The 20,899-nt window shown below is 40.4% G+C and overlaps 1 protein-coding gene across 1 annotated transcript in view; it reads left to right on the plus strand.

Moving 5' to 3' along the window:
- STK3 (serine/threonine kinase 3) overlaps window positions 1–20,899 on the plus strand; it is a 157,028-nt gene that overhangs the window by 129,573 nt on the left and 6,556 nt on the right. The window lies entirely within an intron of this gene.

The following is a 20,899-nucleotide window of genomic DNA, read 5'->3' on the forward strand; positions in this document are numbered from 1 at the left end:
CAAGCTCAGTACATAAATACAACATTGGGACCAAGCTCAGTACATAAATACAGCATTGGGACCAAGCTCAGTACATAAATACAGCATTTGGTATAATGTAGAAATACAGCACCAAAACCAGGTTTTTAAATGCATGGATTCCAAGAATGCTGAAAAATTCTGTAGCGCAAATTGTATTCCAGTGTAGATTTATGATCTGCTGTATGTCATTTATTTGCTGTGGATCCCGGTGTGGAATTCAACTTTTGTCTAGTCATCTTTTAACTTTCGTCAACAATTGTTGTAGTTTCGTATAGTTGAGGAATGACTTCAAAACTACAGCTCTAGTCAATTCTGCAGCCTTTCTGTTACATGGGCATTTCACAGGCCACAAACCGCAGATCCGCGCTCCATTGTTAGCGGCATATGACATAGACAGAACTAAGGCCTGCTCTGAGTTCTTAGGCTCACAAATTACACTCCCACACCACCCTGTATTTGAGCCCATATATAAGACGACAGACAAAAACGTCGGCCATGTGCACGAGAGCTTATAGTTTTTTTGGCAGCTTCCATCAGGCAAAATTTGGATAACTTGTGGCAAATTGAGATCTTACAATACGACTGTGTTCAGTCAGGGATAAAGGAAAAATCATGATTGTAGTTAGTATGTGAAGTCGGGACTCCATGCATCATATATCACAATCATGTATGGAGTCCCATCCTATGTGGTCGATCTGTGAAACCCAGCCAGCCCACGGATTGTTTTTTAATGGACTGACCACAGTTGTATTATCCTTTAGAGATGCGGTTAATGGACAGCATTAATAATAGTTCTTTATATAGTGCACACAGATTACGCAGCGCTGCACAGAACTTGCCAAATTGGTCCTGTCCCCAATGGGGCTCACAATCTAATCAACCTACCAGTATGTTTTTGGAGTTTGGGAGGAAACCGGAGGACCCGGAGGAAACCCACGCAAACACAGAGAGAGTTCATACAAACTCTTTGCAGATGTTGACCTGGGTGGGACTGTAAACCAGGACTCCAAGCTGCAAGACAAAAGTGCTACCCACCATGCTACCCACTGTTTAATTTTGCTCTTTAGCTCACATTTCAGATTCCTTTCTTCGTTGCAATTAATAACTAGAAATAGGCAAAAATAAATTTTGGTGTAAATCATTACTTTTACTCTAATGTAGAAAATACCGTACAACATGAAGACAGCCGGAAAAGAAATCAGCGTAGTTTCTTGGCAGAACACTGTAAGCGTGTATTTTTTGAGTTACATTTTGTTTCAATATGAAATATTCAAGGTCTACTTTTGTTTAATTCATGGCTGGATCTTCTTAATTAGAACATTCCAGGTAATTAAGAACAGAAAGTTGCTTCATTGTAAATTGATGCTCATTAAAGGTGGCTCGTAAAACGAGGCTCAGCAGCTTATCAGATGTTCAGGAGTATAGAGCGCCACTCACAAAATTAGTATGTTTCGCCTAACCCGTTCTAAGCTTGGGAAATTGCCATTGCAAACATTCTGTTCTAAATCAGAGGAATTACAGCATATAATACATGGAGGTCCTGCTGAATGGGATCAAGCTCTGTGTTTTTAACTCTGTATCATGATGTGACACTTAGCTTTTGTTTCCCATGCTCCACCGAGTCCTGCTTCTGCTTAATCGAACTGTGATGTCACTTCTATTGGTACAATTTTGCCCCCAAAATAATGATAGAATATACAATAAAAATATTTACTGTGCTCCCAGTGAGATGGAATATTGAACTTTCCCTAAATTAATAATAATTATAATTGCCAAGCACAGAAAATACAGCACCATAACCCAGCTCCTGATATACATGAAGTACCGAAACCACGCGTGGTTTATACATACAGCACCAGAATCCAGAACTGAACTTTGTATATACATACATCAAAACCAAGCACTGTACATACAGCATTGAAACCAAGCACCGTACATACATACTTACAGCATTGGAACCAAACTCCATGGGTACCTACATACAGCATGGGAACCAAGCTCTGTATGTACGTACATACAGCATGGGAACCAAGCTCTGTATGTACGTACATACAGCATAGGAACCAATCTCTGTATGTACGTACATACAGCACCGGAACCAAGCTCAGTATATAAATACAGCAATAGAATCATACTTCATATATAAATATCAGAATTAGTTTCTGTGCATAAATACAGCACCAGAGCCAAGATTTATCAACACGTAGATACTAGTATAATTTGGATTATGTGGCGGACCAGGGATCCCCAGATTGTACCTCCTGATCAAAAGCATGCCTTAATCTTTGAGAATTCCAGAAATCATAGCTGTCATTCATATTCGGATGAGCATTTCAGTGTACCATGGATGCGGCCACAAGTTCCAGTGCACACCTACTCTGCTTTACTTGAACATGATGTGTCCATGGCCTACGACTACTTAACAATAACAATGGGAAACGCTGTCAAATATATTCCATCAAAATTCATGTAAAATAGGTGGAGTAAGTAATTGATAAATAATACTTTGAATATTACTTAGTCTTTGGCTCAGGATGTACTGACTAGTTTGAAGTTTTGACTGTTCTGTTCAATATTTGAAGAATTTTTCTTTCTCATATTTTTCCATGGAAAATATTTGAATGCAGCGGACCTACCCCTCTAAAGGATAATGGGAAAGCGCTGTGATCTGGTTCTGTCTCTTGGCAGTCCACAGATCTTACTGATTTGATTAATTGTTTTGTTTTTCTTACAATCAAGCCTGTCCAATTGCTTTCTATTGGTCAAAGGAGCTGCAATGGTAAAGTTCAGTAGTGGTTAAAGAGAACCGGTGGTGCAAATGAACCCACCCAAAATAAAGACTTCAATAAAAACTATGATTAAAAGCATTGCCCTAACCCAGTGATGGCGAACCTTTTAGATACCGAGTGCCCAAACTACAACAAAGAACCGCTTATTTATCGCAAAGTGCCAACACAGAAATTTAATTTGTGATTTATACTCCCTTCTCTGTCACAGTTTTCATTGATACCAGCACCCTGAGGACACCAATAAAGCAGAAAATAGTCACAGGTAGAGCTGTCACTTTAAAATAGCTCTGTGCACAGCAAGTCCTGGGCTGTCTGGGACTGCAGGAAGATACCTGGAGTCATCTCTGGTAATGGCCTGAGTGCCCACAGAAAGGGCTCCGAGTGCCACCTCTGGCACCAGTGCCATAGGTTAGCCATCACTGCCCTAACCCCTAATGGTTCCTTTCCATGGCTGCTAGAATAAGTTATATAAAACTTGTATGCAAATCATCTAATATGGGTCATAAATTTTAATATGCATGACACAATTCACATTTCCCTGCCTCCTTGTTCCTGATAGGTTGCAGGGCTATTATATGCTGGAACATTGAGACAGTGCTACATTACATCATTGGGCACTTCATGTCATGTGACCAGGATAACATCATCTAAGGTCCTGTTACATCTGAAACGTTGACCCAATGTTTGTAAATGATCACATGAAGTCACAGCGGCCTCCATGGAGGATGGGGAGAAGTAGAAGATTTAATGTGATCAGATACAAACATGGGATAGACATTGCAGATATAACAGGACCTTAGATGAGGTCACATGACATACTGAGAAGAGGCATGGGGAGGTGTAGATGGGAGCGGTCAGCTAAGCAGGACACGCCCCCTCTGATGCCAGGGATTATAAAATAAAGTTGATTTTTGTGGATGTAAGGGAAAACATTTATCGCTAAAAGAAGGGGTTCTATGGGAACCTGTCACTGGCTGTATTTGTGTAAATGTGGTGACAGGTTCCCTTTAATGATGCTACTCCCAAGTAGTAGAAATAAATAATGCCACTGCAATTAAATATAGGCACAATTGTATTCAGTGGAGAGTTATCACTGTACGTTTTAGAGTAACTGCTTACAACATGTGTTATATGTATGGAAATTCTGCAGGTCCTTTTATGTGTGATACAAAATCATTGTTGAGGAGTGATCAGCTGTACTGTTTTGGGAGCTCATGAGATCCTTGGGGAAATATCGGAATTCTTAATTTTTTTTTGGAGATTTGAAAATGTGCAAGTAATTTTTTCTTGCAGAAATAATTGATACCTGCCATCCGTATAGAGGGAAATCCCAAAGGGGGACCTCCTCCATTAATCCAAATTGTAGTGACTATGTCTACGTGACTTCACATTACGTTGTGTTTTCTGTGTCATGTTGAACAGTAAATCCCTCGCTGTTCTTTTTGCAGCAAGCCTTTGTAAGGATCATCATAAACAATCACGGCTCCTCGATGTGTTTTGTGCAGGTTAAATCCCTTTGACTGACTGCTCCCCTCTAGAGTCCCTTCCTGATGAGACACTAGTGAAAGAGTAGGAGACATTTGGGCAGCGTTATCAGTACGAGCACCAGGACTAAGCAGCGCTGCAGGCTGGAATCACTGCGCTCTGAAGATATTACTCTGACAGAAGACGTCTTCCCCCTGGTCATAGCAGAGTCCAACCATCAGCTATTCCTTTGTCTCTCATCTCCCTTTCCTATCCGTTTATAAAGCTCTACAAAGAACTATCCTCCGTGTTACATAAACGCTAGACACATGGTCATAACACATCAGAATGTAGCCTAGTGCTGCAGCTGTACAAGACTTCTAAATTATCATGTATTTTATATATTTTACATGACAATTTTCTTCATTGGAGTTAACATTTAGACCTTTTGTTGTTAAAGGAAATCTGCCATTTGCTTTCATGCATTATGAACCAAACATGCCTTGAGAATGCTGTAGCTACACTGATGCAGAAACATATCTTGTTTAATCCCTGATCCAAATGGTTTTGCTGAAAAAACTATTATAAAATTATGATAATGAGGCTCTGTTGATCCTGTGGCTGCCCCGGGGCTTCTCCTCTCACCCTAATTATGTGCTGCTGGAGAATGCTGTAATAACTAAGTTGTCCCTGACAGGCAGAAGTAATCGATCACTGCACTATCCCCCAGCTGCTTTGTATAAGTCAGACAGCTCAGGTTGATTAGTCCTGCCTGGTTAGTTCAGGAAGCTCCGTGTAATGTGTTTATGAACGGCAGCATGCATGCAACCCAGCTTTCCCAAGGTCCTGAATTTTATCATTGCGTTTTTAGCAAAACCACTCGAATCGGGGATTAAACAAGATATGTTTCTGCATCAGTGTAGCTACAGCATTCTCAATGTTCATAATGCATAAAAACAAATCATAATAATAATTCCTTTATTTATATAGCGCACACAGATTACGCAGCACTGCACAGACCTCTCCAAATCACTCCCTGTCCCCAATGGGGCTCATGATCTTATCAACCTACCAGAATGTTTTTGGAGTGTGGGAGGAAACATTCCTTCAACATTTTTTTTTCCCCGTAGTTTCCTGCCTCTCCTTGAGACTACTGTCTTATACTAGGAGCATAAGTACAGTACTGGACCATGTCTCATGTAAGTTATACCCCACGAATGGTGAGTCCCCATTCCACCCAATAGTCAATTCTGTTTTCCCAAAGTTTGGGAGCTAATTACAAGTATAGATACGTATTACACAACACGTCTCTATTTTTGGGTCATCACTCAGAAAAAAAAAAGATGGCACGTGTAAGGAAGAATACTTGTAGGTAAATGGCGCTCTAACCCCTATAATAGGGCCAAAACAAGCAGCTACTAAATAGTGTGATCAATTGAGGCTCAACTCCTGAGTGTGAAATGTTCCTTTCCTTCTGAGGTCCCAGTTTGGACAAACTCCCTGCTTTTCTGATATTTTGCCTTTATTTTGCTGCAGTTTTGATGGCGAATCCCTACTGAAACTGCATTGGTTGGCTGCATGCTAATCTGCTGCGGAAAAACATTTTATTTTTTTTTAAATGCATTTATTTTTGATACTTTGAATCCATTCTCGTCTGTAGCTTGATAAATGGCAGCAACTACTGCAGAAGATGTAGACTGAGACATGGGTTACCCTATATTTTATTTCTTTTTCTAGTCTCTGCTATGTTCGCCTTTTGATATTTATCTGGATGATAAATCTAAGAAGTCCTGATCTTTCACCTGATCTTTTACATCCATTACTTCTTCTGCGTGTACGATATATCATTGACTCTCCTGCTCGCCGCACAGTGCCTCTGCTACCACTGGCTGCTTTTTCTTTTCTTTCGTCTGGTTGGAAAGTTCCAATTGTGTTTCAGCCTATTCTGTTTTTTTTTTCTTTTAATATCCCTCGTTGGTTGCTATGGCAACTATACAAACCTTATTGTGTTAACATCTAGGTTAGATGGTTAACGGAACGCGATACTGTGCATGCAGCACTATGCACGACCACTACCCCAGCACAGCTCTAACTCTACGTGTGATCCAACAATGGTCATAAATCCAAGCAATGGAAGGATTAAAATCAGAATTAAAAAATGTATCAATTTTCTATTTGATGGGCTAAGTGATTGTAAAAATTAACACATGACTTGGAAATCTACCATCAATGTCAAGCATGATAAACCAGGGGCAGTTGCGCATAGATCCAGGACCCATGACTCTAGTCATCTTATTTTATAGCTTCCTATAAAATCGACTTTAAAAATTTATTCCATTGAACCAGAAGGGTTTCTTGGGACATTACCAAAGCTCCTCCGTGCTGTAGCTTCACAGGCTGTTACAATGGTTCTCCTTGCACAACTTGTAACAACTTTGTGAAACCTGAGCATGGAGGTTCTCTTTTAACACCCCCCAGAGCCCTTGTGTCTCATTAGCATAATTTTAAAAGTAGGATTTAGAAGGTAGGAACTCATGGATAACAAATATAAGACGATTACCACCATCACGGTGCCTGGATCTATGAGTAAGTGGGATTTTGATGGTAGATGCCCATAAGATAGACTAATACTAATATTGTGTGTAATTTACATGCCAACTACATTATACTTCATGTTGGTTCATAACATGGTAGCTAGATGAGTTTGATGATCTACTTGTCAATTTATGTACTGGGAATCTGTCTGCAGTTTTTACTATACAAACGCTGCCCTTAGTAGCCATGTAATCTTACCTTTGTCTGTTGTTATTAGTGACAGTGAAGAGTGAAGTTATAATCCAGCTCTGCGGTGAACAGTGAACTCACGTGGCAGCATTAAAAATTCAGAAACTAAGACAGTCTCCTGTACCCTAAAATATTCCCTAGTTTAACATACCAAACAGCCCCCTCATGGTTATTTTATATAAAGCCCCCCTCACCCCCATGGATTTATTAGATACAGCCCCCCCTTACCCCTATGGATTTATTAGATACAGCCCCCCTCACCTCCATGGATTCCTTATGTGTAGAGCCTTGTGTAGGCCCCTACACTTTCCCAGGTATGCCAACAACAGACACATAGATCTATGAATATGGGTGTGTTCACGCAGCATTATTTGCAGTGGAGTTTGTGTATCGTTGATCTAAAAAAAATCTTCTTAAAGGGGTTTTCCCACGAAACAAGTCAGGCCCTATCCTTTGCATAGGGCCTATCGTGTTTTGTGGGAAAACACCTTTAAAAAAATCCCCCCAATCACCCATTTCCCCAAAATATCATGACTTGGCCCTGACTAGAAGCAAAGGAAAATGCCAAAAAGGAATCTATAACTTTGTAAAGTTTAAAGAAAAAAGGCTACCAAATGTTATTTAATTGGGAATACAAGTATTTGCTAAAATGAAATTCATGAGATTTTAGCAAAGGTGACCCAGTCAGAATTTGTCATCTTATATTTTTACAAGGAAGTCCAAGTACCAGAAAAGAAGAGACTAGAGCCTCTGATCATTATCACGGCATTCTCACTTTATGGCACACAGTGCACTTTATACCTGTGATGCCCCCTAGGCTCCATTCCTTGACAGAAGTCGTCTTATTGAATGCTGATGTTTGTTGAGAAAACGTGTGCAATTCAGTTTCCTGACAGCCATCACTTTGTAACGTGATTTACTATATAAAGCTCTGTAAATTGTAGAAGTAAATTGTTGCAGTAACCACCACCGAAGATAAAAGCTTTTTTTATTGCTTTACTCTGAGGAGCAGGTTTGGGAAGTTTCATTGTTGATTTCTTAGAAATCCATTAAGGTGGAAATTAGGGATGTCTTAGAGTTATAGAAATGGGTACCAGTCTCTACCCCCTTAATAGTGAATGTTGACCTATTGTTAAAATAATCTGATGAATTTGTGCAGATAACAGACAGCACTCCATACATGCAGGTACGTTTTGGCTAATCTATAGAGCCCTTATATAGAGTATTTCTGGATTCCTTGGGATAGCACCCAGACGACCACTGCTGTGCTGCTGCTGTTTTATTCCATTTTTGTCATTAATTATTAGATTTACATTTTTTAATCTTCCAGTAGGCTGGCTGTACTTGGTAAGGCTACATTCACACTGACATGTGGTCGCCCTGATGAGAGGAGGAGGGATGAGCGCTGATCACCCCTCCCCTCTCCATAGGAAATGACTCTGCATGGCTGTTTTTACGGCCAAAGATAGAGCAAGCAATGACCCAGTATGGGGAGCACTCGTCGTGCTTTCCATATCGCGCCCGGAGCCGTACTTGTCTATAGTCCTATTTGGATATACATTCCCACATGGCTCCTGGCCTTAGATAGATGTCGGACAGATTTTTCTAAGATATCCCCCCACGCCCCCCCCCACCCAAGAAAATCTCCAAATTCTTACAATGTTTATGAAAGGTCTTTGTGTTTTAGTCCTAATTTTGTTCTTTTCCTGATCTTTAGAACTATTGCATTTTCTTGTTTCTTTCAGTAATTTTTTTTTTTGGTAAGAATTACTTGAAAAAGTCATTTCCTGAGCAGCCAGTCATGCAGATAATGTGCATTATGAATTGTCAAGTTGAGCATTAATGGATGAAGTAACATCCTCCTGGGGTATTAAGAATATGAACACTTGTCTAAAGAATTAATCCTCCACTTGTGCTATGATTGGGAACATTTGAGATGTCCTCTTAAAGGCAAAGTAATTGGGGTAATCAGAAGAAATTAATAGAAATGTAGAAACGTTTTACTAATTTTAAGTATGGATCTTCTAAGGATTACAATCTAGTGTCTCTGTATTCCCAGGTTGAATGATGAGTAATAAAATACATCTGATCCTATAAAGGCTTAATAGTCTTACTCAACTTATGTTAAGTCTCCTGGAGCACAAGGGTCCTATTGTTTTAATAGGATCCTTGGGCAAGGCATATTGTATTCATTTTAGGACTACAATTTTTTTCAAGTTTTTGAATACATTTGATATTTGACCACCTATACTGGGTATACAGTGCAAAGCTACTAAAATATCTTATATCTTCTCATATCATTAATCTCATTTTATTTTTATTCATTTTATTCAAGATTTTTAAGGTATCATGAATAGACATAATGGACATAAGCCATAATCAGTGGGGGCATCTACTATTATTTATTATTATTTTATTTATAGGGCACCATTAATTCAATGGTGCTGTACAAGCAGTGAGGGGTTCACATACATTACATTAAGATAAAAAAGGTGCAAGTACAAAATACAAAACTGCAGAGATCAGGAGGACCCTGCCCGCGAGGCCTCACAATCTATTTGGGGGGGGGGGGGGGGAGGAGATGGAGACATGAGGTGAGGGAGCAGAGCAGTTTTGTGTGTTGTAGGGGATCCTGAACAGGTGGATTTTCAGGTCAGGTTTGAAGGTTTGGAAAGTGGGGGACAGTCTGACACATTTTGGTAGAGAGTTCCAGAGTATGGGAGATGCACGGGAGAAGTCCTGGATGTGGTGGTGAGACAAGCGGATGGTAGTAGAGTGGATCTGAAGGTCCTGTGAGGAACGTAGGTTACACGTGGGACAGAATAGGCTGATTAGTTCAGAGATATATGGAGGGGACAGGTTGTGGACGGCTTTGTAGGTCATGGTTAGTATTTTAAATTGAATTTGCTGTGCAATGGGGAACCAGTGGAGACTCTGGCAGAGAGGAGATGCAGAGGAGAAATGAGGAGACACATGGATTAGCCGGGCAGCAGGGTTTAGGATACATTGGGGATGTTAGAGAGTTAGCTGGGAGAAGAATGTTGCAGTAGTCTGAGCCGGAGATGATGGGGGCATGGACTAGTAATTTAGTAGACACTGGCTTGAGGAAGGGTCGAATGTGAGAGATGTTCTTGAGGTGGAGATGGCAGGTTGTAGTAAGGGCCTGGATGTGAGGCTTAAAGAATAAGGCAGAGTAAAAGGTGGCTCCAAGGCAGCGGACTTTAGGGACCTGGGAGAGTGCGGAGCCATGAATTGTGACGGTTAGGTCAGGTGGGAGGGATGTGTTAGGTGGATGAACAGTTATGACTTCTGTTTTGTCTATATTAAGTTTTATGAAATGGGAAGAGAAAAAGGAGGATACGGCTGATAGATACGCTGGAATTCTGGCTAGTAGAGGAGATATCTGGACCAAAAATATAGATCTGTATTTTATCTACATATGAATGGTATTGGGAAGCCATATTTACTTAGGTCTGTATCATAAAACTATAGTCTGTAGATAAGACGATGGTAGCTGGTATGGTATGATAGTGGGGACATTCCCATGTAGCACTCTATTGGGAACATGTGAATGCTAGATACTTTGAATGTAAAGATGGTGCTGTTCTTGTCCCAATAAGTAACATCCCTTGTCCCTATCTGAAGAAAGTTTCAGTCTCTGAAGACAACAGCAGCATAACTTTAAGATCAATATACATCAGAGAGAGAGAGAGAACTTCACATAATTAATTTAACTCCTACACGACCAAAGCAAGAGATGCTCGGGCCTCCTCAAAGTCTTATAAAGCTGTCATTGGAAGATGCATTAAGTTGTATGATAAATGATAGTGTGTCACTTTGTTGGAAGAGCTTGAAAAGTCCTGGTATTGATTTATGCTGCAGTAATAACATTTACAACTTTTTCCTTTTACGAGAAGCTTCCCTAAAAGTCTGCATTCAGGCTAAGATCAGGGTAGGGTTTCAGAATTTTGGCTACACTGTGACAAGACAAATGAACTTTATATTATAAGCACCGGACTCCCAGATACAATGCGGTTAATAGTTGGGGCAACAGAAGTTCTTCCGAAAAGACATTTTTGTCGAACTTCTTTCTTTCTGCCACCCCATTTTTGTAAGAAGTTAGACAAAACTGAGGGGGCTGAAAGTAGATGTTTTTTTTTTTTTTTTTTTTTTTTTTGGAAGAACTTCTGTTGCCCCAACTATCTGAGAGTCCGGTGCTTGTAATATGAAGTTCATTTGTCTAGAAGAAAATAGGTAGGTCCAGTTGGCCGTGATCCTTATAATTCACCAACACCTGTCCCTTAGCCCTTATAGAGAGTGACTGAAGACTGTGTTCATCCATCTCAATTTAGGATTGTCTAGCAAAAAAACAAAAAAAACCTTTAAACCCTTATTAACTGTTACTAGAATACCTTATCAAAATACTTGAGTAAGGAAACCACCCCTGATATACAAAGGTCAGTGCTACAGTGAGAACATACCACACATTTTATCAGGCCTCCTGAAAGTCCTTTAGATGTTAATGGAGCCTGGAACGAGTTTGTCCTGCACACCTTTTGACTTTGACGAGTTACAGGACTTATAACTCACTGTATATACTCGAGTATAAGCCGAGGCCCCCAATTTTACCACCAAAAACTGGGAAAACCTATTGATTCAGCTATAAGCCGAGGGTGGGAAATGCATCGGTTACAGCATCCCCAGTATATAGCTAGCAAGCTCCCAGTAGTATACATTGGTGATTCCTGGGGTTCTGGTTTATTGGTTTATGTGACATCACATGACCAGGGATATAATGAGCCGTGCACCTGTGTGACATCTCATGACCAGGTATATAACGAGCCGTGCACCTGTGAAGACATCACATGACCAGGGATATAACGAGCCATGCACCTGTGTGACATCACATGACCAGGGATATAACGAGCCATGCACCTGTGAAGACATCACATGACCAGGGATATAACGAGCCATGCACATGTGTGACATCACATGACCAGGGATATAACGAGCCGTGCACCTGTGAAGACATCACATGACCAGGGATATAACGAGCCGTGCACCTGTGTGACCTCACATGACCAGGGACTGGTGTTTAACCACGGGAAGTAAACAATGCATCTTCCTATAGAATGACAGCAGAGATCAAGAAAACTGGGAGGAAAACTTTTTTTTTCATAACACAATTTCAATTTTTTTTGCTGAAAGCAGTCAAAGAGCTCCTTGTTATTCATATTTTAACTTTTACAGAGATCTGTAATCCATAGCAGGAAATCCCCCTAGGTGGCAGTCCTGGAGTAACCGTGGATTTGCCACAGTATCAGAGCCCATCTAGCATAACACTATGTAGAAAATTGAAAGTCCTGTTGAACGCCAAGGTAGTTTTCCATAGAAGCACAACTGGAGCAAAGCCTAGATCCGGAGACGACCTTACACAGACAGTTGAGAATAAATGGGTAAGCGAATACCTATCACCAGGCAGTGAATGGAAGATGTTGCCAAGTTTATATAGTAGACCTTAAAAGTTCATCTAAAGCGGCAGTAGAGCTCCGAACCAGGAAGAATTAACCATTGAACTGCAGCAAAGTGTAGGGAACGCCTCCTGAAGAAGCCTTTAAGATGACACATACAGTAAAGTGCCTCTCTGTATGGAATGACCTACACATCATCCGAGGATGACCCTAAACGGGTCTGTAATCGGTCCCTTTGTATTACTCTTGTATGATTTCTTCTCTGTAAAGAGACCTAATGACGGCGCTGTCAGTCTGCCAGGTGTAATGTGATCTCATCAGTCAGTCTGACGCTTATCTATGTCATATTGCTTTGTGTCCCAGGAGCACAAGGAACATGAGGCAGATTATTAATGTGATCCGGCTGCATAGATTCGCCTCCGCCTCTGGATAAAGCCACTTTCACATTTCACTTAACATTTCAAGATGACTTTGTAAAATCTCAGATTTGTTCTGCTTTTTGCCTTTCAAACTTCCTCGCATGGTGAATGTAACCCTGAAAGATGAAATGTGGACTTTTCTACTTCTGGAGAAGCTGTAAAATGCGGGTGTCAGGCTCCTGAGCCGCACATACGCCGCGCTCCGCATATATTAAGTCGTTTTTATGAAAGCTCCTGAGGCTTTTCTTCTTGACATTTTTCCTGCACTTTGTCGTCAGATTTTCAAAAAGCTTTTCATGATGTTCTGAAGTCCAAGATAGCATTTATAAGCCGAAGCCTGCCTGACAGCAGACGATTGTACACGTGCCTTCACCTCTCTATCGACCCTTACTGCAGAGATATCTATGACTACTTCTAAGGGTTAGAACTTACAAGGATGGGATTTTCCTGCTGCAATCGCTTTGGGGAAAATAAAGTGCTTATACCTCATGTACATGTGTTTTCTAATCGGATTTGTTGAGAGTTCCCAAAAATGATATATATATATATATTTGCTTCAATGTATCAGTTCCCAAATTACCCCATACGTTAAACCAGGATTATACGACATACTTTTTAGATGCACTTTCCTTTTTTACTAGTCATTTTTTGGGGAAAATTCCGTTCTGGGCTGGTTCCTTCATTACGTTGCCTTCCCATGGGGAATGCCCATGTAAAAGGCTGATTTTAGATGTGACCTTAGCTATACAGGACACCATATTTTGTTGACCTCTGTAGAAACGCCCCCACGGGATCATCAGGTTTATGATACATGTCTGCTTCCTTTGGGTGCTCGTTTCTGTCACTATCCTACTGGTCTGGTTTAGGAACGAGTGGAGGAATTCAAGGCGGCGCCTACTTCTACTCATAACTTTTTATCACCACAATGGTTATTATATTTGTAGTTGCCAGGTGAGAAGGGAGACTAATTGGTGTTAAAGAAACTAATACAGGTTTTTATTATTTTTTTTTTTGCTTTTGAGCTTGTCCTAGGTAGTCAGCTGATGGTTTTAGTTTCTCTTCCTGTGGTGGAGAATGCGGGCACAAGGTTGCATATGAAATATCTTGTAGTAGTACAAATAGAAAACAATATATTAGCATTTGGATATATTAATCATCTTTCTTCATCAACGGGAACCATGTTTAGATAAGAGAAAGGAAACATATTCAGAAAAGATGAAAAAGAGTGTATTCCAGATGTTTTGCACATTTTAACATGCTAAACCTATAAGTTCTTTCGTTGCCGGTTTAGTTATATCCGGTTGTCCTCTCCTCACTGTTCACCTTGAATATAGCAGTAGTGATGAGCGTTTTCCCAGCCTGATGTTATTTTTGTCACTTACCTTCTTGTTTCCGTTCTATGCTGAGGTATTGGAGAGGCACTTGAGCCTTGCGCTGAGTGGGTACATGTAGTTCTTTGTGTCAGTTAAGTGGAAAAACAACAATAAAATAGAAATTAGTTTTGATCCCGAGTGCGAGGGTCCTGTTATTACTCCGTGAGGCCTCTGCGGAAATATTGTTCTCCCTGGATTGGCATTCTTTAGGCGTTACAGATTTATGCTTTGCGTCAAGCTTGTGTCCAGGTCACTGATTTATATGCATGTCCATATGCAGTTATGGAAGATTATCCAGGTTTCCGAAGAGGATTGTTGTTCATAAGCATAAATGTATACAGAGCATTGGAGATGCTTCAATCCCAGATGGCAGGAGAATAAAGAATCGATGCAGAGGAGGGGGCTTCATGTGCAGATGGTATTCATACAAATTAACTGTGAAATGTAAGGAAAATGTGAACAATCACAAGGAGCATTGGTTCCAATTTTTTTCTGTAGCTGCCCCCTCCCCTATGCAATCCACAACATTAGCTGTGGCAAATAATGCCACCTTACCATTCCACCTGCACCAGAATTATTTGAGCAATACCTATTGAAGGACTTCATACAGATATGTTTATTGCACACGCTAGGGTGCAAGCTCACAAGCAGAATCGGCACCATAAAGAATGGATGTCAGTTTACTTTAAAGGAAATCAACCACATAGATCTAGTGGTTATAATCCAAGCATACTTACATGCTGGCTCGTGCCCCCTTAAACAGCATACATTCTTCACTATTAATGACATATTTTTTATGAAAAAGAACTTTTTAAAATATGCAAATGATCCTCAGGGGCTCTTGTGTACGTAACAGAATCCCCTTCCGTCTCTGTCGGATGCTAATTATTCAGGCCTTCCGTTGCTGCTTATGCCCAGCTCCACCCTTACTTACTCTGGCTGATAGATGATGACAGCTGATGGAGTCAAAAGGGGCTTCTCCAATGTACACAGGAGCTCCCAAGGCTCATTTGCATATTTTAAGGGTTCTTTTTCATGAAAAGTAAGCCATTAACAACTAAATGATAAACAGATCCTGAGTCAGGAGGCACACGTTATTGTGTAAGTATTCTTGGGTTGAAACCACTAAATCAGTGGGGTTGATTTCCTTTTAAAGGGGTTGTCCATATGTAGGAAAACATAGCTGCTTTCTTTCAGAAACAGGAGCATATTTCTACAATATAGTATATTACAAAGTTTACACTTCTCTTCTGCACTAGTCATTTATACAATTTTGTTAGAGATTTAGTTACACTTTAAAAATTCTTTTCTATACATTCCCTGTATATAATATAAACTTCTGTCTTTTTCACCATGTTAGGGTAGAAGGCCTCTTTTGACCTCCCGTTCCTCAATAAATCAGTAAAACTTCCCCACAATCTTCTGACACATGGCCGTGCAGCTGGAATAAAAATAAGGGAATGTAATTGAGAGAGTGTGTCCTAACCTAGAAAATGACCGTCAGTTCTGTGTGATAGAAGAGGGAACACAACGTAACATACATCATGTCACTATCTACAGCAAACCTAGGCAGTGCAATAAAACAACCTATGGCTAGGGCCATTTAGTGACACTATCCTTGTCGTGTATGTCATATTATGTGACTCCGAGCTCGCAGACACGAGACTCCGCAGTCACTGCACAGATTTACTGATGATATTTTCTTGAGTAATTCTTAATGAGACTATAAAATTCCATGGGCTGTGACAAGACGGAGCGCGCATAGTAAATGCAACTGAACTGTGTCCTGATGGATTCCTCACGTCAGGATCGTCTCTTATAAAAGAAGACTAAGCCTTATAGGGAATAATTGTGCATCTATGACAAATGGGAGGTTGTTGCAGAGGGTAACGTCCTGATGAATGCTATTACTGCTGCATCAGGCATAAAGTCTGTGCTACTTGTAGTAAAGACGCTGGAATGATATGGGGGGAGATTTGGCCTTGCTAGAGTTGCTTTTGAGTCCTTTAGACTAGCTCCACAAGTTTTTTTAATAATGGATCTGGCAACGTATAAATTTTACCCTTTTATTTGGGCCATCGATAGCCACTCCGTAAGTCAATGGCTGACCCAGAAAAGAGCCTCGAGTCACGGAGAGGGTATTTGAGGGAGCAAACTCGCTGTTTTGCAACTTAGCGAAGTCTTTGTATCTTGGATTCTCCGCCATTGAAAATTTGAAGTAGGGACTTTTTTTTTTTTTTTTAATTCAAGAAAATTTCATTTTGTTGAGTTTCCCCTAACTCAAGTCTACGTATCTTACTGAAAAGAGTAGACTGACGGGTTGGCCGGGGTGGATGATCTGATATGTGCATCTGAGATGGCAAAAGGACAGAACCAAAAATTTGTCTTGTTTTATGTCAGACAATACTACACAGGTTGAAGAAGATAAGATGATAATAAAGAACATTTAAAGGCAATTTGTCAGCATTTTTGACCATAGAAAGCTACAGCCAGTATTTGGTTTTATCAATTGAGATCTGTGTAGCTCGTAGAATTGTAGCTCGACTTGTAGCAATCTGGCGTTCTTGTTTGTGAGGTCTTCACTGAACACAGCACGGAACCTACCGTCTGCCGTAAGTGTAGAATTTAGCAAGCTTCTGTTTTTTTTTTTTTTTTTTGAAAAAAGTTTTTTATTTGCACATAAAATCACAGAATAACATGATTCCACATATTACATATGCAAAACATATAAATACACAACCTACAGTATATACCCAACCCACCCTCTCTTTTCCCTGACCCTTCTTCTTCAGTTTTTGTTGTACATCCTTGTATTCATGTCCATGTCAACAATAACAAAGCCATTACAATTGCATAATTAAACTTTTTTTTTTTTTTTTTTTTTTTTCTTTCCTTTTTGCGCCCTGTAACTATTTCTTAGTTGTCTCTTATGGCAAGTAATGTTTTATATCGTTACTCGAGTCAAAAAACAGATGAGAGAAAAAAGGGGGAACAAGGCATGATACCTTTTACCAATCCGCCATCCAAGGATTAATCCCCGTTATCTTCAATTTATCCCCATTTCCCCCCCGTTCCCCCCACCCCCCTCCCACTTACCGACAGGGAGTGAGAAAAGAAAAAAAAAAAAAAACCCCAAGCAGTTCTAAATAGATATACCTAAAGGATTCCAGTTCCCCCACACACTTTCCCATTTTTTCCTTCCTTTCAGTCCTTGCCTTATAAACCATACTTTTTCGTATTTCTTAGTTTTTTCCACCAACTTGAGCCATCCTTCCGTTGAAATGGCCCCTGCATTCCCCCAATTTCTTGCAATGAACACTTTTCCGAGGTGCGTAGCTCTCTGCACCAATATCTGAGCCCCTTGATCTACTCCACATCCCTCCGTGTCCCCCAGAATCGCCACCCGTATTGTTGGGATAATCTTGGTTTTTAATACCTTCGAAATATACGAAAAAACCTTAAGCCAAAATTCTCCCATTATTGGGCAAAACCAGATGACATGGGCAAAGTCAGCTTCTCGTTCACCACATCTCAGGCAACTGTCGTCCGCCCTCAACTTCATTTTATATAACTGTGCCGGTGAAAAATAAATCATGTGTAAAATGCTATGCTGAATTAGTCTATGATTCCAGCCTAGCGAGCAGTGTCTAATATTTCTATAAATTCTATTCCAAACAATAGGACCATTGTCCTCCTTTGCTACAAGTTTTTCCCATTTGACTTGTGAGTTATGTCTATAATCTAGTGTCGTGGACCTCAACAAATACTTATAAATCTTCGAAATCATTTTCCTTGTGCTTTTACCATTCTTAATAAACTCTATACACTCATGTGATACTACCCTCAGCCCATACCCTATCCTTTTCCTATATTCTGCTAAAGCGTGTACTATTTGACCATATCTCAGAAAGTCTCCTCTATTAAGATTACATTCCTCTGCAAGTTGGTCAAAGGACTTAAACCTTCCTTCTACAAACAATTGTGCAATATACCTAATACCCTTTTGTTCCCAAAACCTTAGGTCGGGTACATTTGATAATTCCGCTATCGAGTAGTTGCCCCTTAGAGGTGTCGTGTCCAAAAAACCATGTATTCCCAATAATCCTTTAAAGCCTGCCCATCCTTTGTACAACAGCTTAGAGATTTCCCATTGTTCAAATTCCATAGAATTAAGGATACCGCTCTCTAGTATCTCAAAGATCGAACCCATTAGACCTTTTGTGTTTCGGATCAACCTTTGATATACTGGGTTTGCCCTCCAGCTTAATAATCTAGACATCTGAGCAGATATATAATAGCCAAAAAAGAAAGGAATCCCCAATCCACCCTCCTCTACTGGGCGATATAGGTAACCCAACTTCATGCGTACTTTCTTACGTCCCCAGATGAGGTCGTTCAACATTGCTTCTATGACTTTGAAATATGATTCCTCTATCCATACTGGGCTGGCCGAAATTACGAATAAAATTTGGGGAAGCAAAATCATTTTAATTAACCCTATTCTGTCGGCTCTAGAAAGGGGAAGTCTGTTCCAGCAGTGGATTTTATCCCTAATAGCCCCTATAAGGGGCACTAGGTTTAATTCCACAAACCTATCTAACTTGCTTGAGACGTAAATGCCGAGGTACCTAAAACTGCCTTCACATATCGAGATCTTCTTGCCCTGCATTTCTTCCCTTACTCCCGTATCCAGAGGCAATAAAAGAGACTTTTCCCAGTTAATTTGTAATCCGGACCATTTCCCAAGCTTCTGTTTGAATAGTACAGCTGTTACTCAGGGGAGGGGCTATGTTGTGTTCGGTGAAGAGATCTCACACACTAGTGCACCAGAGTGGTCAGAATTGCTGACAGTTTCCCATTAGGAATTGACTTGAGAACAGCAATTAACTTTAAATAGTGTGTATCCCGTACATCCACACGTCTGTACATAAATAGTATCATAAAGAAAGTCGCACTCTGCTGCATACAATATACATGCACGCACACTCGCATGCATGAATATATAATATGCAGACGCAAACACACATCTATGTATATCTATATAAATTTATATACATCAGGAATGCCCTCATACTGTGTACAATAATAGTTGGTAATCCTAAAAAAATAGTATAACCAACACTGAAATGATGGAATACTATTAATGTTATACTCCTATTATGATTTAGAGCTTCTTGCTGCTATTCTTTGTATTGTATTGAAGGCTCAGCCTGCAGGACCGCTGGTTGTGGCGGTGACTTGTCAGTAATGATGGCGGTGTTACTTTACTGAAGCGTTCACCTGCCTCCATTCATCATTCCGGGCACTTTGTCTTGCTGATGGCCAGACAGCGGCTTTATGAAGCAATTATTTGTATCCGGAAGCTCTATGGCAAAAATATAATATGTCTAAGCTCGGATCAATATAATATAGCGTCTTCAGGTGGCTTTCTATAAAAATAAATGGCACCCTGCAGGATACCTGGAAGCTTCTCGCTCCACGACAGTGGTGTCCAGAGTGGCCTCTCAATAATTGAATAACTCCTTAGAGATGATAGGACAGACCAGCAGGAAGGCAAGCGGTGCCGAAGGAGACGGGAGGCAGCCTACATCTACATGAAAGGGCTCTGTGTGATTATAAGACTCTTAGTCCAGATAATTGGTGCACTGCTTATATTATATGGGGTTTAGAGATGAGCCACAAATTGGTCTTTAGAGCACAAGTGAGGTTTTTGCTCGGATCGGAATGGCTAAAAAAATAATTCCCGTTCTTGCTGGAATAACCCCTGGTATAGCCACATGTTAAACCACCATTCCCTTCATGCGCCGGCTCCTGTTGTAGACATATTAATGAGCAGTTCGGGGTAATGACTTATAGTTTTGACCATTTGCACATCTGATCATTACTAGGTTCCGGATTGTAGCGATCAATGATAAGAGTAAAGCCAGCATTAGTAAATCTCCTCGTGTAATGGGATAGATGATGTGAGGTCACGCAGAGTTATCTCATTAACAAAAGCAGAGGATGCTGGACGGTAATGGCTGGCATCATTCCCAGCAGCCTCTGGAATATTAGAGGAATCTTGGGTGACTTTCCAGAAGAGCGCAAGGTCTAACCAATACTCATACTGAATGCTTATTACGATAACAGGGGTTCAGTAATATAACATGGCTAATGCTAGTGGAGCAGGACAGATACAACTCTTTTTATTAAATTATGTCCCAAAGAGAAGATCTTGGAGGTGACTGATTTTAAAAAATAATCTGTTCACATATCTGTATACATCATTGGGGTAAGAGTTCTCCTTACCAATTAAGGTTGCTTTGTAAGTGTGTGGATTGATGTTCCACTAGGGGATTCTCAGAAATATGAAAATCAAATTTTCCTGGATGGGACAACAATGCCTCTTTTTACTACCATGTAAGGCAGCCCCCTTACTATCAGGCATGACTTTCAAGAAGCCTAATGTCATAATGTGAGATTAAAGTCAAACCAGTATATCTATTCCTAGAAGGAACAATGCCAATTGTAGACAGCGCTGTTTTGACCTGGTTGCATCTCTTCAGCACAGTGTAGGGAACTGGTTTAGCTGAGTGAGA

Source organism: Engystomops pustulosus, chromosome 5, assembly GCF_040894005.1.
Source record: "Engystomops pustulosus chromosome 5, aEngPut4.maternal, whole genome shotgun sequence".
Lineage (NCBI taxonomy): Eukaryota > Metazoa > Chordata > Amphibia > Anura > Leptodactylidae > Engystomops > Engystomops pustulosus.